At 29.1% G+C, this 17,294-nt stretch overlaps 1 long non-coding RNA gene and 1 pseudogene across 1 annotated transcript; both read left to right on the forward strand.

The window, feature by feature from the left end:
* Positions 1-807: 807 nt before the first annotated feature.
* On the forward strand, positions 808-1,869 carry LOC145948689 (uncharacterized; annotated as a pseudogene).
* Positions 1,870-13,900: 12,031 nt separating this feature from the next.
* Positions 13,901-16,599, forward strand: LOC145948688 (uncharacterized). The gene is made up of 4 exons (XR_014427439.1): positions 13,901-14,440; positions 14,854-14,936; positions 15,978-16,170; positions 16,483-16,599. It is a non-coding gene; the product is annotated as an uncharacterized LOC145948688 (long non-coding RNA).
* The last annotated feature ends 695 nt before the right edge of the window (positions 16,600-17,294 follow it).

Consider the following 17,294-nt stretch of genomic DNA (forward strand, 5'->3'; position numbering starts at 1 on the left):
AAGCAGTGGTATCAACGCAGAGTACTAATCAAGCGCGGAAAAGACAAATTAAGTAACGAGGTTCGAACTAATGTAGTTTATAAGATTGATTGCAAGGATTGTGATGCGTCTTATATTGGCCAAACAAAGAGGCATTTATGCACGAGAGTTAAAGAACATTTTAATAACATAAAATTGCATGTGACTAATCACTCCGTAATTAGTAAACATAAATGTGAATTTGGACACGAATTCAACTGGACATCACCGATCATCTTACATAACGAAAAACATATAAGAAAGAGAGAGATTGCTGAAATGTTTTTGATTAAGAAGCATGACAATACAATTAATTTGCAACAAGACACAGAAAATCTGACAAATATTTATGATAAAATTATAAAGGTCGTATAAACATCTTTTTGACTGTTAATTTAGTTGTTGACTGATCATCACAGCTATGAGACGTGTTTTCTTTGATTGTCTCTATTTACATTTTATTACTTTGATGATTTAGATTTATATATTTATAATTTAACCACCACATCGTTTACTAATTAAGTAAGTTCTTTTGTAATTTCAGTTTTATTTTATTTTTTGTATGCGTTTTAAATGTAAAAATTACTTGTCAATCCTTTGTTATAGTGTTTTTCACTTGATAAGGACCACAACCAAATGGTCGAAACGTTGTGAATATAATTGAATAAACTTTTGCTAGTTACGTCGAATTTAAGTCTACCAATTTATATTTACCACTAGCGATATATACTATTTCTGAATTATATATATATGTATTCATTCTTTTGATCTAAAATTTTTTCTGTTCAGGTGACATGTACACTCCTTCCTATTGTCAAAAAAGATGCATAACATTAAGAGATCAATATAACAAAGAGAGAAAAAAAGCAGAAATTGAATGCAAAAGTGGAAGTGCTGCTGCTAAAGTTTCTCGATTTCCTTTTTTTTCGCAGTTGACATTCTTAGACCATGTTATTAAAAGACGAAGGTAAAGTAATTTATTGAATTATTTTTTTAAATACATCCGGTTTAACATTTTTATTTTCAGAAGCTACACTAATTGTACTAAATCTCAACCAATAAATGATGAAGATAGTAGTACCTGCGTGAGTTACAAAGTGATAAATCAAACAATGAAAATAATGAAAATGCAAATAATGAAAATGCAAATAATCCGAACAGTTACAGAACTAAAAATTTTAATAAAAAAAATGTAGCACCAAAAATAAAAAAACGAAAAGTTGATGAAACAAAAGAATTGGAACAAACATTAATTCAAATGGGTCAGAGAATTTCGAATTACATGGAAAACAAAGTTTCGCCAGCAGATGATGCTTTCATGGAATTTCTAAAAATACAATTTAACATTATTCCAGAGAAGGAAAAAAATATAAGAAGAAAAATGATGATAGATGCTCTGACTGCGCCATTACCAGAAACGTAATGATTTGTTTAAAGAAATTATTTTTGGTATTTTAGAGTACAATATAGACATAAGTAGATTGTTTTCTTTCGTTCTGTGATAATCTTGTTTTATTTTAAAAATTTAATAGAAGAACATATTTTATTTTAAGTTTCAAACTAGTTCCTAGTTTATAAATACCAAAAAGTATTTTTACATTATTTTTGTATTGTTTTATTCTAATGTATAATCTAAATAGTTTGATATAAGAGTTTATAAAGTTTGTTTTGCATTTTTCTCATTGAATGTTACAAGTAATGTTTAATATAATAGATTATTTGTAATGTATGCATATTTTATAATAAAGTTATATTAATTCTAGAATATTATTTTACAGAAACCACCAAAAAGATTGCAAATGCAATATTCTTTTCAAGAAATTGCTAATAAGCATGCTCTCGCACCAATAATATTCATTTCACGTGAATAATTAAATATAATAATTATAAGTTGTAATATGAAAATAGAGACAGAAATGTTTTCATTGATCATGTTTAAATTATATATAAAATTTTTTAAATGTCTTAGAAACATGGGAAAAAAGTATCAATATATACTACAGTTTTAGCATATGTGTGTGTGTGGCTAAAACTGTAGTATATATTGATAATTTTTAAACTGTAAATCAAAACAATTTATACATTTTGTATGGGCTGAAACATAAATATAATATAATAATATAAGTTTTTAAAAAATAATATTTTGTATTCTCTTTGTTTTACATAAAAACTTTTATTTGAAATAGATAATTTGTTACTACTGTTATACAATATAAAAACATGTTACGCACACACACACATACTCATTCGTCTGCATATACACCTCTTTGGACATAATCATGCTGCCATTCCACTTTTCCAGCTTCGGAAACAAAATAATCGCTTAAAGTCCTCCTTTGAGCTTCAGCACTTTGTACGTCATTGTCTTCTTCAAGATTATTTGATACACTGATCCAGGGTGAATACTAAAACATTAAAAATTATTACTTCGAAAAATTACATTTTACTTTTACTTTTTTATTTTTACCTGATCAGAATTATTATTAGAAATTGGTTCTTGGCTATATATTTTGTGTCCAATGCATTGCTCTTCTTTCAATATATAATTGTGTAGACATACTGAAGTTGTTGTAATTAAATCAGCGGTTTCTGGCAACATACTAATAGCTGTTTGAAATATTCTCCATTTACTCGAGAAAATTGGATTCAAGTCCGGTGATTGAGATGACCAGCTTAAAACTCTTACATTTGAAGCAGAAAACCACTGTTTTAACAACTTGGATGTGTGTTTGGGGTCATTATCCTGCTCAAATATCCAATTCTGCGGCATGGTTTCTTTAGCATATGTTAATAAATGTTTATTTTAAATGTCCTTGTAAATAGTAGCGTTCATATTTCCGTTGATCTCGATCAATGGACCGACTCCTTGTGCAGAGAAAATTCCCCAAACCATCACACTTCCCCCACCGTGCTTTACAGTAGGAATTTGGTACCGAAATCTAAACTTAATCTTTTTGGAAGCGATGGTAGATAACATGTACGACGTCCTATTACGAGAAATGACGTTCGGTACCAAATTCCTACTGTAAAGCACGGTGGGGAAAGTATGATGGTTTGGGGAATTTTCTCTGCACAAGGAGTCGGTCCATTGGTCGAGATCAACGGAAATATGAACGCTACTATTTACAAGGACATTTAAAAAAAACATTTATTAACATATGCTAAAGAAACCATGCCGCAGAATTGGATATTTGAGCCGGATAATGACCCCAAACACACATACAAGTTGTTAAAACAGTGGTTTTCGGCTTCAAATGTAAGAGTTTTAAGCCGGCCATCTCAATCACCGGACTTGAATCCAATAGAACACTTATGGGAAAGCTAAATCTTCAAGTTCAAAAGCATACATATTCTAATAAAGCCGCATTATTCAAATCGTTGAAGGAAGAATGGGATAAAAATCCACCTGCTTGTATAAATCGATTAATTGAGTCGATGCCACATCGTTGTGCGGCTGTTATCGCTGCAAAGGATATGGCTACAAAATATTAACACTAAAATATAATTTAAATGTATTAAAGAACATGTAGACTAATAATTTTTCTCGTAGTACAAAGTGACCGGAAACTTTTGCACATGTAAATATAACAATTATAATAATAAATATATTAACAAACATAAATAATATTCTTTTACTATATTATTTTGTTTCCAATATCTCATACTCACATCTCATAATGATTAAAAATCATTAGTCTTTTTTAAAAATAAATTAGAGTACGAAATGTCACTGGCCGGAAACTTTTGCACGCCACTGTATATACCGGATGTCCCATTTTAAAGGACCCACTCAAATATCTCAGAAACACTGCGTTAAATCGAAAAATGTTTCCTACAAAAGTTGTAGGGTTTTGAGGGGGACATAACATAGTAATATTCATATGACCTTGGGCGGCGTCTCCAAGGTCAAGTGAAGGTGAGAATGAATTTTTAAAATGGAAACCCATATTTTTTATTATAATATCTTTTTCTACTAATTAATTTGAACAACTTTTATCTGAAGCATTTTTTTATTTTCCTAATATTTTTTCTTCTCTTCAAAATTTATTTTCATCTTCACTTGACCTTGGAGACGCCGTCCAAGGTCATATGAATATTACTATGTTATGTCCCCCTCGAAACCCTACAACTTTTGTAGGAAACATTTTTCGATTTAACGCAGTGTTTCTGACAATGAGATATTTGAGTGGGTCCTTTAAAATGGGACATCTGGTATATATGATTTAAATCAGCCGAAGAGCCAACATGCGAAAATTAATTTTTTCGCGACATTTAAACGTGACGGATTGTCAAGATTAATTAGGAATTGTGTTTCTTGGTCTGAGACTATCAATTCTTTTATTCCCCCTTTCCCCCCCTGTAGAAAAATTAGCGAGAAAAATATTGAGACTCGGGTTCGATTCCCGATTCAGCGACTTTTGGACCAATATTTTATTTGCCAATTTTTCTACAGGGGGAAAAGGGGGAATAAAGAAATTGATAGTCTCAGACCAAGAGACACAATTCCTAATTAATCTTGGCAATCCGTCAAGTTTAAATGTCGCAAAAAAATTAATTTTTGCGTGTTGGCTCTTCGACCGATTTAAATCATATATATATATATGGGTCATTCCATCAAATTAAAATTATTTTTGGGCGTCACTGTCGCCGATCTTCTTGAAACTCGCGTAAGTTTATTATTGATGTCGAAAAAAGAAACCTATGCATATTTCAAATTTTTTGAGCAATTAGTTTCTCCATAATTATATGGGGAATTTTATCAATTTTTAATTTTCTTTTTTCCTACTTTTATTGATCTCGGTATGTTTCTAAATTGATCAAATAATGAAAAAATAGCGTTTTTGCGTAAAAGAAATCTCAGCTTTTCGATAAAAATATTCATTTTCCATTTAGAATGTCGGAATGCTATTAAAATTGCAATTAAAGTGAAAAAACTCATTTTTTCGTTATTGCCCAAATTTTCCGGTTGAATTTGATATTTTTTTCAGAAAGCTGAGAATTTTTTACATAAAATATGTGCTTTTCAAGCTGGGTAGACTGTAAGTTCAAACGGGAGTAGATAAAATCCGTTACTGTTTAAAAACTTGTATTTTAGAAAAATTTTCAGATATTGACATAGATTTGATATATGCAGATCCAATATTATTTTGAAGAGGTAAAAAAATGTGTAAAGATTGAGTTTCTTTGACAGTTTTAGATTTAGAACATCGAGCATCTAATGAGGATTTCGTTATTAAATATTCATCATTTTGAACAAAAATAAAATTGAGATTAGGAAAGCTTTTGCTTTGTGTTTACGTGCCTATTTGTAATGAGACTTTAACATATATACTGTAACATATCTTCACGCTATTGGAATTATTTTCTTGGGCATGCAAAAGCTTTCCTATTCTCGATTTTATTTTTGTTCAAAATAATGAATATTTAATAACGAAGTCCTCATTAGATGCTCGATGTTCTAAATTTAAAACTGTCAAAGAAACTTAATCTTTACACACTTTTCTACCTCTTCAAAATAATATTGGATCTGCATATATCAAATCTATGTCAATATCTGAAAATTTTTCTTGGATCCGCATATATTAAATCTGTGTCAATATTTGAAAATTTTTCTAAAATACAAATTTTTAAACAGTAATGGATTTGCATTTTATCTATTCCCGTTTGAACTTCATTTACCTAGCTTGAAAAGCACATATTTTATGTAAAAAATTTTCAGCTTTCTGAAAAAAATATCAAATTCAACCGGAAAATTTTGGCAATAATGAAAAAATAAGTTTTTTCACTTTAATCGCAATTTTATAAGCATTCCGACATTCTACATAGAAAATGAATATTTTTATCGAAAAGCTGAGATTTTATTACGCAAAAACACTATTTTTTATTATTCGATCAATTTAGAAACATACCGAGTCAATAAAATCAATAAAAGTAAAAGAAAAGAAAATTGAAAATCGATAAAATTCCCCATATAATTGTGGGGAAACTAATTACTCAAAAAATTTAAAATTTGCACAGGTTCCTTTTTTCGCTATCAATAACAAATTTACGGAATTTCAAGAAGATCGGCGACAATGACGCCCAAAAATAATTTTTATTTAATGGAATGACCCATATATATACTTAAATATGTGTTTCTTTTTATTTATTTAAAAGGAAAGATTTATTATATATCTGTAAAATATAATAAAAAATATATTATATATTTTTTTGCTAGATATATACTCATATAATGTGCTAATGATTATTTAATTATATGACGAGCAAAATTTTTACTTAAAATGTATGTTTAAATTAGTATTAATGCATACCTTTCTTGTTTGTATTCTCTCTCTCTCTCTCTCTCTCTCTCTCTCTCTCTCTCTCTCTCTCTCTCTCTCTCTCTCTCTCTCTCTCTCTCTCTCTCTCTCTCTCTCTCTCTCTCTCTCTCTCTCTCTCTCTCTCTCTCTCTCTCTCTCTCTCTCTCCCTCCCCCCCTCTGTCCCCCTCTCTCTCTCCCTCCCCCCTCTCTCTCTCCCTCTCTCTCCCTCCCTCCCTCCCTCCCTCCCTCCCTCCCCCCTCTCTCTCTCTCTCGATAAAAATCTTCCTTTATCTATCTTCTTTTCTCTCTATTTCTCTTTCACTATTTTTTGATCTTCTTAAATTTTTAACTTTTAATAACCTTAAATAATTACTTATTTATTATATTTTATATGATAAAACAAATTATATCCTTATATACATATATAATACGTAAATAATTATTTATGTAATGATCTAACAAACAGAATTTAACTATTATACACATATTATAAACATTATTACATACTTTTATTTTCTCTGCTCTTTATATATCTTCTTACTTTCTCTCCTTTCTTTCTATCTCTTTTTTTTCTATCCTCTTCTCTTTTTACACGTCTCCTTTAATCTTTTATAAATTTTTTCTATGTTAGAATTAATTTTAATATATTTGAGTTTAATATATTTGATATTTGACAGACGTAAATAATATGAAGCAAGTCGTGGACGAAATAATACATTAACATCATGAAATAGAAGCCTCAATATTTCGATATATTCGAGATTTTTAACATATTCATTTAAAATTAAATATTCTATTAATTTAAAAGATATCAAAATATTATTTTAAAAGAGATTAAAATGTTATTTTATGTTTATATTACTAAGTAATAAATAATAGTACTTATATTATTTTTTAAATTTCAAAAAATTCGTGTTAGTTTTATATATTTAACAAAGTAAAAGATTCAAACGCCAGTACTTATAAAACAAGGTTAAAGAAATTTTTAAACGACCAACTGGCTAGTGATAATGCGTTTATTTATCATTACGTTTCGACCCTATATCGGGTCCTCTTCAGACTAAAATAACAAAAACCAAAGGCTCGTAGATGTTATAATAATGATATAAGCCAATAAAACATATAATACATGTAAAAAACAATACCTTACAATCTGCAATTTCTATAGATATAATGTGTCAGTATGTGAAATGACCGTACGTGAGTGGAAATTCCGTCATCATTTTACACAGTGACTAGAAAAGTCTAACGTAAGCTGGTATAAGTCAGAATGTTGAGATATATAAAGAAAGTGTTATAAACATAAACATAATATATAAAAATTGTGACAATAACAAATTCATTAGTCAAGGATATTAAAGTACGTTAAGAATAGTGTCATACCTTCTGCTCAAAAAGTATCCGGAATTTGTAATTTAAACGGCGTGCGCTTGAGATATCTCGAAGATGTTTTTTTTTCAGATTGGTAGCACTTTTGACGGCTTGTATGTCAATGTTCAAATCAATCTGTCGATAAGTTTGTTTACTGCAGTGTTTGAGTGGATCGATAATTAATACTGTCTGCGAATTTTAAAATGTCGAATTCAGTTGAGCAACGAATTTGCATCAAATTTTGTGTTTCCAACGAATTTTCTTGTTCCAATACGCTTAAAATGCTACAAAAAGCCTACGGGGAATCGTGTATGTCAAAAACACAGGCATATGAGTGGTACAAATCGTTTAAAGAGGGCCGTACCGAAGTTCAAGATTTGCCTCGTTCTGGACGGCCATCCACGTCAACTATCGACGAAAACGTAGAAAAAGTAAAGAAATTGGTGCTCGAAAATCGTCGTGTAAGTGAAAGAGAGATAGCTGCTGATCTTGCAGCGTTTGAGAGAGAATATTCGTTGCAAACGGCCAGATTTGTGGAAAGACAACTCGTGGATTTTGCATCATGATAACGCGCCGTCGCACACATCGCAGCTTGTATGCAATTATTTGACCAAACACTCGGTCCATATCATCGAACAAGCACCGTATTTTCCAGATTTGGCCCCGTGTGATTTTTTTCTCTTCCCAAAACTCAAATTGCCGCTTCGTGGTAAACGTTTTGAGACGGTAGAGGCAGTGAAAAAGAATTCGCAGAGGGAGCTGAAGGCCATCCCAAAATCGGTATATGAAAAGTGTTTTCAAGAATGGGTTAACCGCTGGTGTATGTGTGTAGCTCAGAATGGAGATTATTTTGAAGGAGACAAAATAAATATAGAAGAATAATTAACCATTTAATGTTTTATTTACAAATTCCGGATACTTTTTGAGCAGAAGGTATATCGCGTTCAAATTATCCGTATCCTTCTACAGATTAATCGCATCTCTATGTTTTTTTATACAAATCATTTCGCTAATTTCTCTCTTTTTCAAATTACATTCGTTGTGTAAGATTGATACCGACGTCCAATCAAATTCATGATTTCTTGCAACCCTGTGCTTACTAACCACCGAATGATTACTCTGGTGTTTCCTAATGTCACTTCTATGTTCTTTTATGCGCGTTTCAAGATGTCGTTTTGTTTGCCCGATGTAACAAGCACCACAATCATTGCAAGAAATCTTATAAACAACATTCGTTCTTTTGTTCGGTTCAAGTTGGTCCTTTCCTTTTTTAATCAAAGTATCGAGTTTATTTGGTACTGTGTGTAAAACCTCTAAGCCGTAATTATTCAACGATCGACGAATCTCCTCACTTAAGCCCTTAATATACGGAAAAACCACACACTTTGAGGGATCAAACCTATTTTTAATATTTGTACGTTCCAATATTAAAAATAGGAACGTGTATGATTGTGGTGCTTGTTACATCGGGCAAACAAAACGACATCTTGAAACGCGCATAAAAGAACATAGAAGTGACATTAGGAAACACCAGAGTAATCATTCGGTGGTTAGTAAGCACAGGGTTGCAAGAAATCATGAATTTGATTGGACGTCGGTATCAATCTTACACAACGAATGTAATTTAAAAAAGAGAGAAATTAGCGAAATGATTTGTATAAAAAAACATAGAGATGCGATTAATCTGCAGAAGGATACGGATAATTTGAACGCGATATATGATATTCTTAACGTACTTTAATATCCTTGACTAATGAATTTGTTATTGTCACGATTTTTATATATTATGTTTATGTTTATAACACTTTCTTTATATATCTCAACATTCTGACTTATACCAGCTTGCGTTAGACTTTTCTAGTCACTGTGTAAAATGATGACGGAATTTCCACTCACATACGGTCATTTCACATACTGACACATTATATCTATAGAAATTGCAGATTGTAAGGTATTGTTTTTTACATGTATTATATGTTTTATTGGCTTATATCATTATTATAACATCTACGAGCCTTAATGGTTTTTGTTATTTTAGTCTGAAGAGGACCCGATATAGGGTCGAAACGTAACGATAAATAAACGCATTATCACTAGCCAGTTGGTCGTTTAAAAATTTCTTTAACCTTGTTATATATTTAAGTTAATATAAAATAAAATATATAAAATTTTTTGAGAAAAACTTTGAAAAATTATAAATACGCACACACACCTATATATGTATATATTTTATTTTAAATATTTCTGAAATCGATTTAACGAAATTATCTTTTCAATTTCAATCTAAGAAACCACTTAGTATATAATATAATGTAGAACATTGCTTCTCTAACATGTGACCTATACGACATACAATATTTAATAGAAAAATTTTATATAGAATTTATTAAATTATTTATTAAATTTTTATAAAAATATTTATTCATTATAAAAAAATGCTATAATAAATTAATTTAAATAAAAATATAATCTAAAAAGTATTTCTTTATTTCATTTAATTTATTATTATATATTTTCAAACAAATACATAATAACAATAATGTAATGTTAAATTTTAATTTCTTATAATATAATATAATTATTACATTTATTATTTAAAAAATTTTAAATAATATTTGTTACAAAATGTTTACAAGGTTCGGAACTTATAAAATTACTCGAACATAATAAATTAAAAAATATATAAAAATACGTTATGTGTGTTTTACAATTCAATGTGTATAGTTATGTTCAATTAAACGTAATTGTAATTTATTCTAAAATATGTTGTGTTTTACAATTCAATGTATAATTATAAAAAAAATAAAAATATGTTATGTTTTACAGTTCAATGTATAATTATAAAAAAAATAAAAATATGTTATGTGTTTTACAGTTCAATGTATAACTGAACAAATTAGTATAAGTAAATATTACTAATACTAATCTGTTCAGTTAAATAATCAAAGTATATTAGTAAAATTAATAAGTAAAAATAAATATGAGAAATCGTTACAATTAGATTTAATTCCATTGAAAGAATTAACTCTTGGACTGAATATCAAGAAAGTTGTATTTGGAAAAGTAATTTATTAGATTACAAGATTCAGATTGTGTTCCATTGTAAATATTTATTCATATTGTTATGTACCTAAAGTAAAAAATCGAAATTATATAAATTCAATAAATAAAAGAATAAAAATTTACACAGAAACGTGCTAAGTAAAACGTTAGTACTTTATATTAATTCTACTAATATATTACTTTGATTATTTGACTGAACAGATCAGTGAAATTTATGAACTGTTACATTTATCAATCTTATGTATATTAAATTTTTAATATATTATTAATATAATCATTTTACCAATGACAAAAAAAAGTATCCAGTTTACAAATCAACATCGATGTATACAGATAACACTATCAATTCTATTGTAAGTAAATATTGGACAAACACAATAAGACAGGTAAAGAATTAATTACGCGTACATACATATATACATCGTATATTATCACAATAAAACTACTTACTTAGTATAATATAATGCAGAATGCGCGTTACTTTCAACATGTAACATACTTCATATAATATCTAATAAAAAAATTTATTTTATATAAAGTTTATTATTTGCCATAGTAACATATTATAAACTATGGTAACAAAGAATAAATAAATTTAAATTCAAGCTTTTGAATTCGTTTTCCGATCTTGATAAAAGTTTATTAAAAAATGTCGAGAAGATCGGAGAAGAGAATATCGGATAAGAAAGGTATGTATAAAATATAATTTTTTAACAGTATATATTATAATAAATATATATTATGTATTATAATAAATATATAATGAAAATTACATATTTATTATAATTATATATATTGTTACGTCCGTGGAACTATTTCCGCGAAAGATCACTTCCGATCGCGACGCGCAAACCGTTCACTCACGCACGCGAAATAAATGTACTCGTATTAAGGAAAGGAAAAGACCTTTATTATAAAGGTAATAATAAGAGAAGAACAATTAGGGGAAATTCGCATATAATCGGAACGAGAACCGAATGCGTCCGCTCGTGACAGCCGCGGAACTCAGACTCTCCAAAAGACAGCTGTTGAAAACAATCCTCAGCGACGCCTTGACAACGCGATGCTCCTCAATCTCACGGAAGACTCGATGATCTTTAGGGACGTAACGTGACTCGCACGTTTCACGGACATAACATTTGCTCCCCTCTTCAAAATTGTCGTCCCGACAATCAATTCAGTAGGACAGATCCAGAATAATTCCATACAGGAACCTCGCCGAATTACAGTCCCCGATGTGACTTCATGTTCTCCCTGAACTGCTGTTCTAGATACTGCGAACTGCACACTATCTTGGGTCCAATCGACTTCACCGATTCCAAGAATTTCCTCAAAGTCCCAAAAATTCTTCAGGCAAGAGAGGGGTAACATTCCGTGGACCCAACGCCCTTTTCAAGGACTTCTCAAGCCCCTGCCTCGGCATTTGCCCAAAGCCCCCGGGAAAAAACCACGGATCAAAATAACCACGGGATGAGATAATCTTCGTCCCTTTGAATAATCCTTTTCGTCTTCTTTTTGTTTTTAAAATCTGCTCTCTCCTCCTCGCAGACAAAAGGAAGATGAAACTTTACTATATCGTTGTCAAGTGGAAGATGAAACTTCTCTACGTCGATGTCAAACGAAAGATGAAACCTTCTTGCGTTGTCACCAAAACGAAGATGAAACTTTCCTGAAAAACATCTTAAGGCAGGAAATTTGAAGAAAATTATACTTCTAAAATTAGGTTATAACTATTCTATCGTGGGCTCCGATTCTATCTAGATCTTCTATAAAAAGGAGCTAATCTATCCGAATGAATAATTTTACATTTATGTCTGTTCGATTTTCTAATACCAAAAACTACATCACTAAGTTTTTTTACAATTTTATAGGGCCCCTCCCAATTACTTTGTAACTTAGGAGATTTACCCCCTATTCTACGAGGATTATAAAACCAAACCTCTTCATCAACATTGAAATTAATTTTCCTAACTTTACGGTCATACCGAATCTTGGAACGAAGAGATTGTAGATTCAACCGTTGCCTAGCACTATTATGCACATTATCCAACTTCTTCTTCAACTTTTGAATAAATTCCATTGAAGAACTACTCTCTTCATCTACTGGAGGACTCCCTCGTAACAAATCCAAGGGTAGTCTCAGATCTCGTGCGAAGTATAATTCAGCGAGAGAAGCTCCTGTAGCTTCATGTTTCGAAGAACGATAGGCCAACAAATACATCGGAATCCAGTTATCCCAGTCTTTCTGATCCTCTGAAACAAACTTAGCCAAATAATTAAGGATTGTTTGATGATGACGCTCTACTTGACCATCTGATTGCGGATGTAAAGCAGTTGTTCTAGTTTTCTTAATCCCTAAAAGGCGTGACATTTCTTGAAAAATCTTTAATTCAAAACATTTCCCTTGATCAGTATGGACATCTAAAGGAATTCCATGACGAGAAACAAATTGTTTCACAAAAATATCGGCTATCGTCCTTGCTTTAAAATTCTTTAATGGAAAAGCTTCAACCCATTTGGTGAAACAATCTATAATCACCAATAAATATCGATTCCCATTCGTAGTAGTAGGAAGAGGGCCAAGTACATCTATTTGTACCCTCTCAAATGGAAATCCAGCATCAAATTTTTGAAGAGGTGACTTCCCTTTCCCTGATGGACCTCTTCTTGCTACACAAACTTTACAGGAACGGCACCAATCCTCCACGTCATTCTTACATGTAGCCCAATAAAAACGTCGGATCTTCTCTAACGTCTTATTCACACCAAAATGGCCACCAGACGCAGAATCATGAGCCTCCTCCAAAACTTGATTGATGAAGTTCCTAGGAACAATAATCTGGAAAATTTCTGATTTAAGGTTAGGGGATTCCCATCTTTTATATAAAATTCCATCTCTAACAACCAACCCAGTAAGCAAGGAACATTAGATTAACATTTTGAAATATTGATTTTATATGAATTTTATTAACGTTTTTATATAATATTTTATAAATATTTTCAAAATATTATTTAATGAAATGATATTTCTGAATGTTTAAAAAATGTTATAATAATATTATTCCAAATATTTTATAAATGATGCTGTTATACATTTATTGAGATAAATTCAACATATCTACAATATTTGCAGAATATTTTATTTTATCTTTTATGTAATGTTAAAATAATAAGAGTTTTGTGTTGTTATAATGTTTTCTGTATTACTTTAAAATATATGTTATGCAATATTACAGTAATATTAAATAATAATACTTTGTTGCTTATAAATGAACGATTTTATTTCTATATAATCATGATTGATTTATTTGTAATAGTAATCAAAAAGCAGATAAATAACTCCAAAATAAAGTTTAGATTTTCAATACTAACAGTGAATATTGCAACATTAACTTCAGTAACAAATTAATTACTACATATAGGTAAATAATTTTTCATTCGTTGCGATTTATTTATAATTGCATTATACACAAATGCAATTTTGCTGTATAAAAGCTGCACTTATACATAATGCGATTGACCGCAATCCATGAATTAAAACACTCGATCGCCTCGTACTAAATACCTGCGGTGTCTTGTTCGAAGCTTAAAGCTCACATGTGAGGGCACCTTAAATCTTGCTCAATCACGTGTGTGGTTGCGTGTGCTGTGCCGATGCCGACACGAATCGACGTTAACTTAATCCAAGGTAATCCTTCCTTTTCTAAGTAATAATATTTATATAATAGTATATAAATAATCAAATAAAGTTGGAAAAAATATTGTAACGTAAATTTTTGATATTTTTTACGTATACTTGACTTATCTTATTCAATCATTGTCGTGCTTGATGAAATAGGTTAGTTTGCTAAGTTGCACGCAAAACATTAATAAATTCTAAGATGTGGCATTCTAAAACGCGTGTGTTTACAGGTTTATATGACTTAACGAACGGATTTAACAAACTGAATCTTTGTTTATTTCAATCTTATGTGATTTAACCTGAAAGCCATTTCAAATATTCCAACTAAATTTGGCTTATAATTAGTTTATCACAAGTTAACATTTGATATATGCAAAATATTGATATTTTTTATCCTAATACATTTGCATGTGTTACAGTATTGCCACAAAAAATTTCAAAACTTGAAAAATAAGGATTGGTGAAATATATATTAACACGTGGAACAAAAATTATAAGAGAGGTAAGTTTAATAATTAAAAAAAAATAACATGAAAGCTTCCTAATTATGGGATGAATTTGTTTACTGTCTATTTAATCTTTTTAAAAAAATTTTTTTTTGACTGAATAAGAGGAGAGCACAAAGATTTTTTTGCACATTTTAAAAGTCCATTATTAGTATATAATTGAATTATTTCGTTGTTTGATTTTTATTATATAAGAAGATTTAACTATAGGCAGATGTACGCATGCTACTAATTTCTAACTAAATTTATTTTACTGTTAAATAGATATGCATAAAATGCTTTAAATTTCAAGTAGTCTTAATTATCTCCATTAATACATCATGCGATATATAACCACAGTATATTTCAATTTATTATTTTTTGTCAAAATATCCCTTTATACATAATAGCCTCTATTTTATATATATGATCCACACAATATATTTGAAACTAATTACAGTATTGAAAAATAGAAGTGATAGAGGGTTCCAACAAAACAGAATATTCCATATTTTTTGTCAATAAAATATTAAATAATTAATCTTTTATAGTATAAGCTTTATTAATATCTCAATGCTTTTTTATAGAAAATAAAGAACAGAAAACGATTTGAAAGCATGGTTTCATGAAAAAAAATTGATTTTCGTGTCTAGTCTGATTTTCCACGTACAAGAAAATATTGCCATATCAGATTATGTCCCCTTTTGTCGGAAGATTTTCAACTGTATAATATTTTATTTTGATTTCACGAATAGTCGTGAAGATATTCGCGTTATTTGAATTGGCTTTTATTTAAAATAGACTACTCTATACATTATATTTTATTGTTATTTTCATTTTTGATATTTTTTCTGTATGATATTCAAATTTTTAATGAGTTTTTGTATGCACATTCTTTTATGTGTACATATGTATATATGTACATACATAATGTATAAGTATACAAAATTAAACTTCTCAAGAGTTTTGTCTAAGTTGATGAAATGTACATAATATTATTTAATATAATTATTATAATTTGATCTTTTTATCTATTTTTATTACTTTTTATTTTTCAGAAATAAGTAAAAAGTATACCATTATTTTTTCTAAATAATGTACTAATATATATAAAATATTTGTGGCTTTTATATCTAAAGAATCTAGCTCTCAAAACAGAATTATCAAGAAGTTCAAAAAACTAATTTTTTTAAAATTATATTCTACCCCTAAATATTAATTATGGAAAGCAAACAAAATTTAACGCATAAGGTAAGAGTTCCAAAATTAACAAAAATTTATATATTCTCCGATATTTTTTATTATTTATATTTTGATAAATGAGATGTCAATTGAACTATTATTGCAATGTGTATCAAGTCTACAAAAGAATTATGAATGAGATAATATTAATTGAAAAATAGTCTTATGTATAATTGTTGTAATTTTTAAATTTTTTTAAAAGTAATTACTATTTATTTTTTTACCGAATAATTACTATTTATAAAATAAATAATAATTACTATTTATATTTATACCGACTAATTACTATTCATATTTTTAAATTATTATTATTATTTTTAGTTTTATAAAAAATATCATAATGAGAAATATTTGAAAAGACTCGTGCGAAACAATATTCGAAAAAATGCTGTAAAAAATAAGGAAAAAAAATGTTCGCAAAAAAAGGAAATAATTGAAGCTCCTATTTCTTCACTTGTTCAATTAGAACAATCATCTTCCAATTTCCCAATTATTCCTCCAATTAATCAAAATACGGTAGAAATCAATAACATTCCAAGTGCTTCATTGTCTTATGTATCTGAGTCGTCAACATGTCATAATTCTGAATTATCAATCGAGATATTTTTAAATCAGCTTAGATCTTGGACAATTGAACATCATATTGCTCAAACTGCAGTTAGTAATTTATAAAAAATAATAAAATCACACTTCAAATTAGATTCATTGCCTTCAGATTCACGTACTATTATGAAAACTGAAAATATTAATAATAAAATCATTAATTTAAATCCTGGAAAATATTATCATTTCGGATAAAATTCACAATTAGTATTGAAATTAAATCAGAATGATTTTCAAGATGATGAAGTTAATTTATCAATTAATATTGATGGACTTCCACTTACAAAAAGTAGTAATAGCCGAATTTTGGCCTATTTTGATTAAAATAGACGAACTAGGAAAAATAGAACCGTTTCCAGTAGGTATACAGGGTGATTCAAAACAACCGTTTTGTCCTTAAAATGTCGTATTCCTGACTGAATTCTAAGACAATTTTTCCTTTGCCAAAATTTGGATCCGAAGCTTAGTTTTCAAATTATTAAAAGAAATATTTAGCGAATTACGAGTACTCTGCGTTGATACCACTGCTT

The sequence above is a fragment of the Prenolepis imparis genome, unplaced genomic scaffold (assembly GCF_030444845.1).
Source record: "Prenolepis imparis isolate NDT839.2.m4 unplaced genomic scaffold, iyPreImpa1.0 SCAF_574, whole genome shotgun sequence".
NCBI classification, from domain to species: Eukaryota; Metazoa; Arthropoda; class Insecta; order Hymenoptera; family Formicidae; genus Prenolepis; species Prenolepis imparis.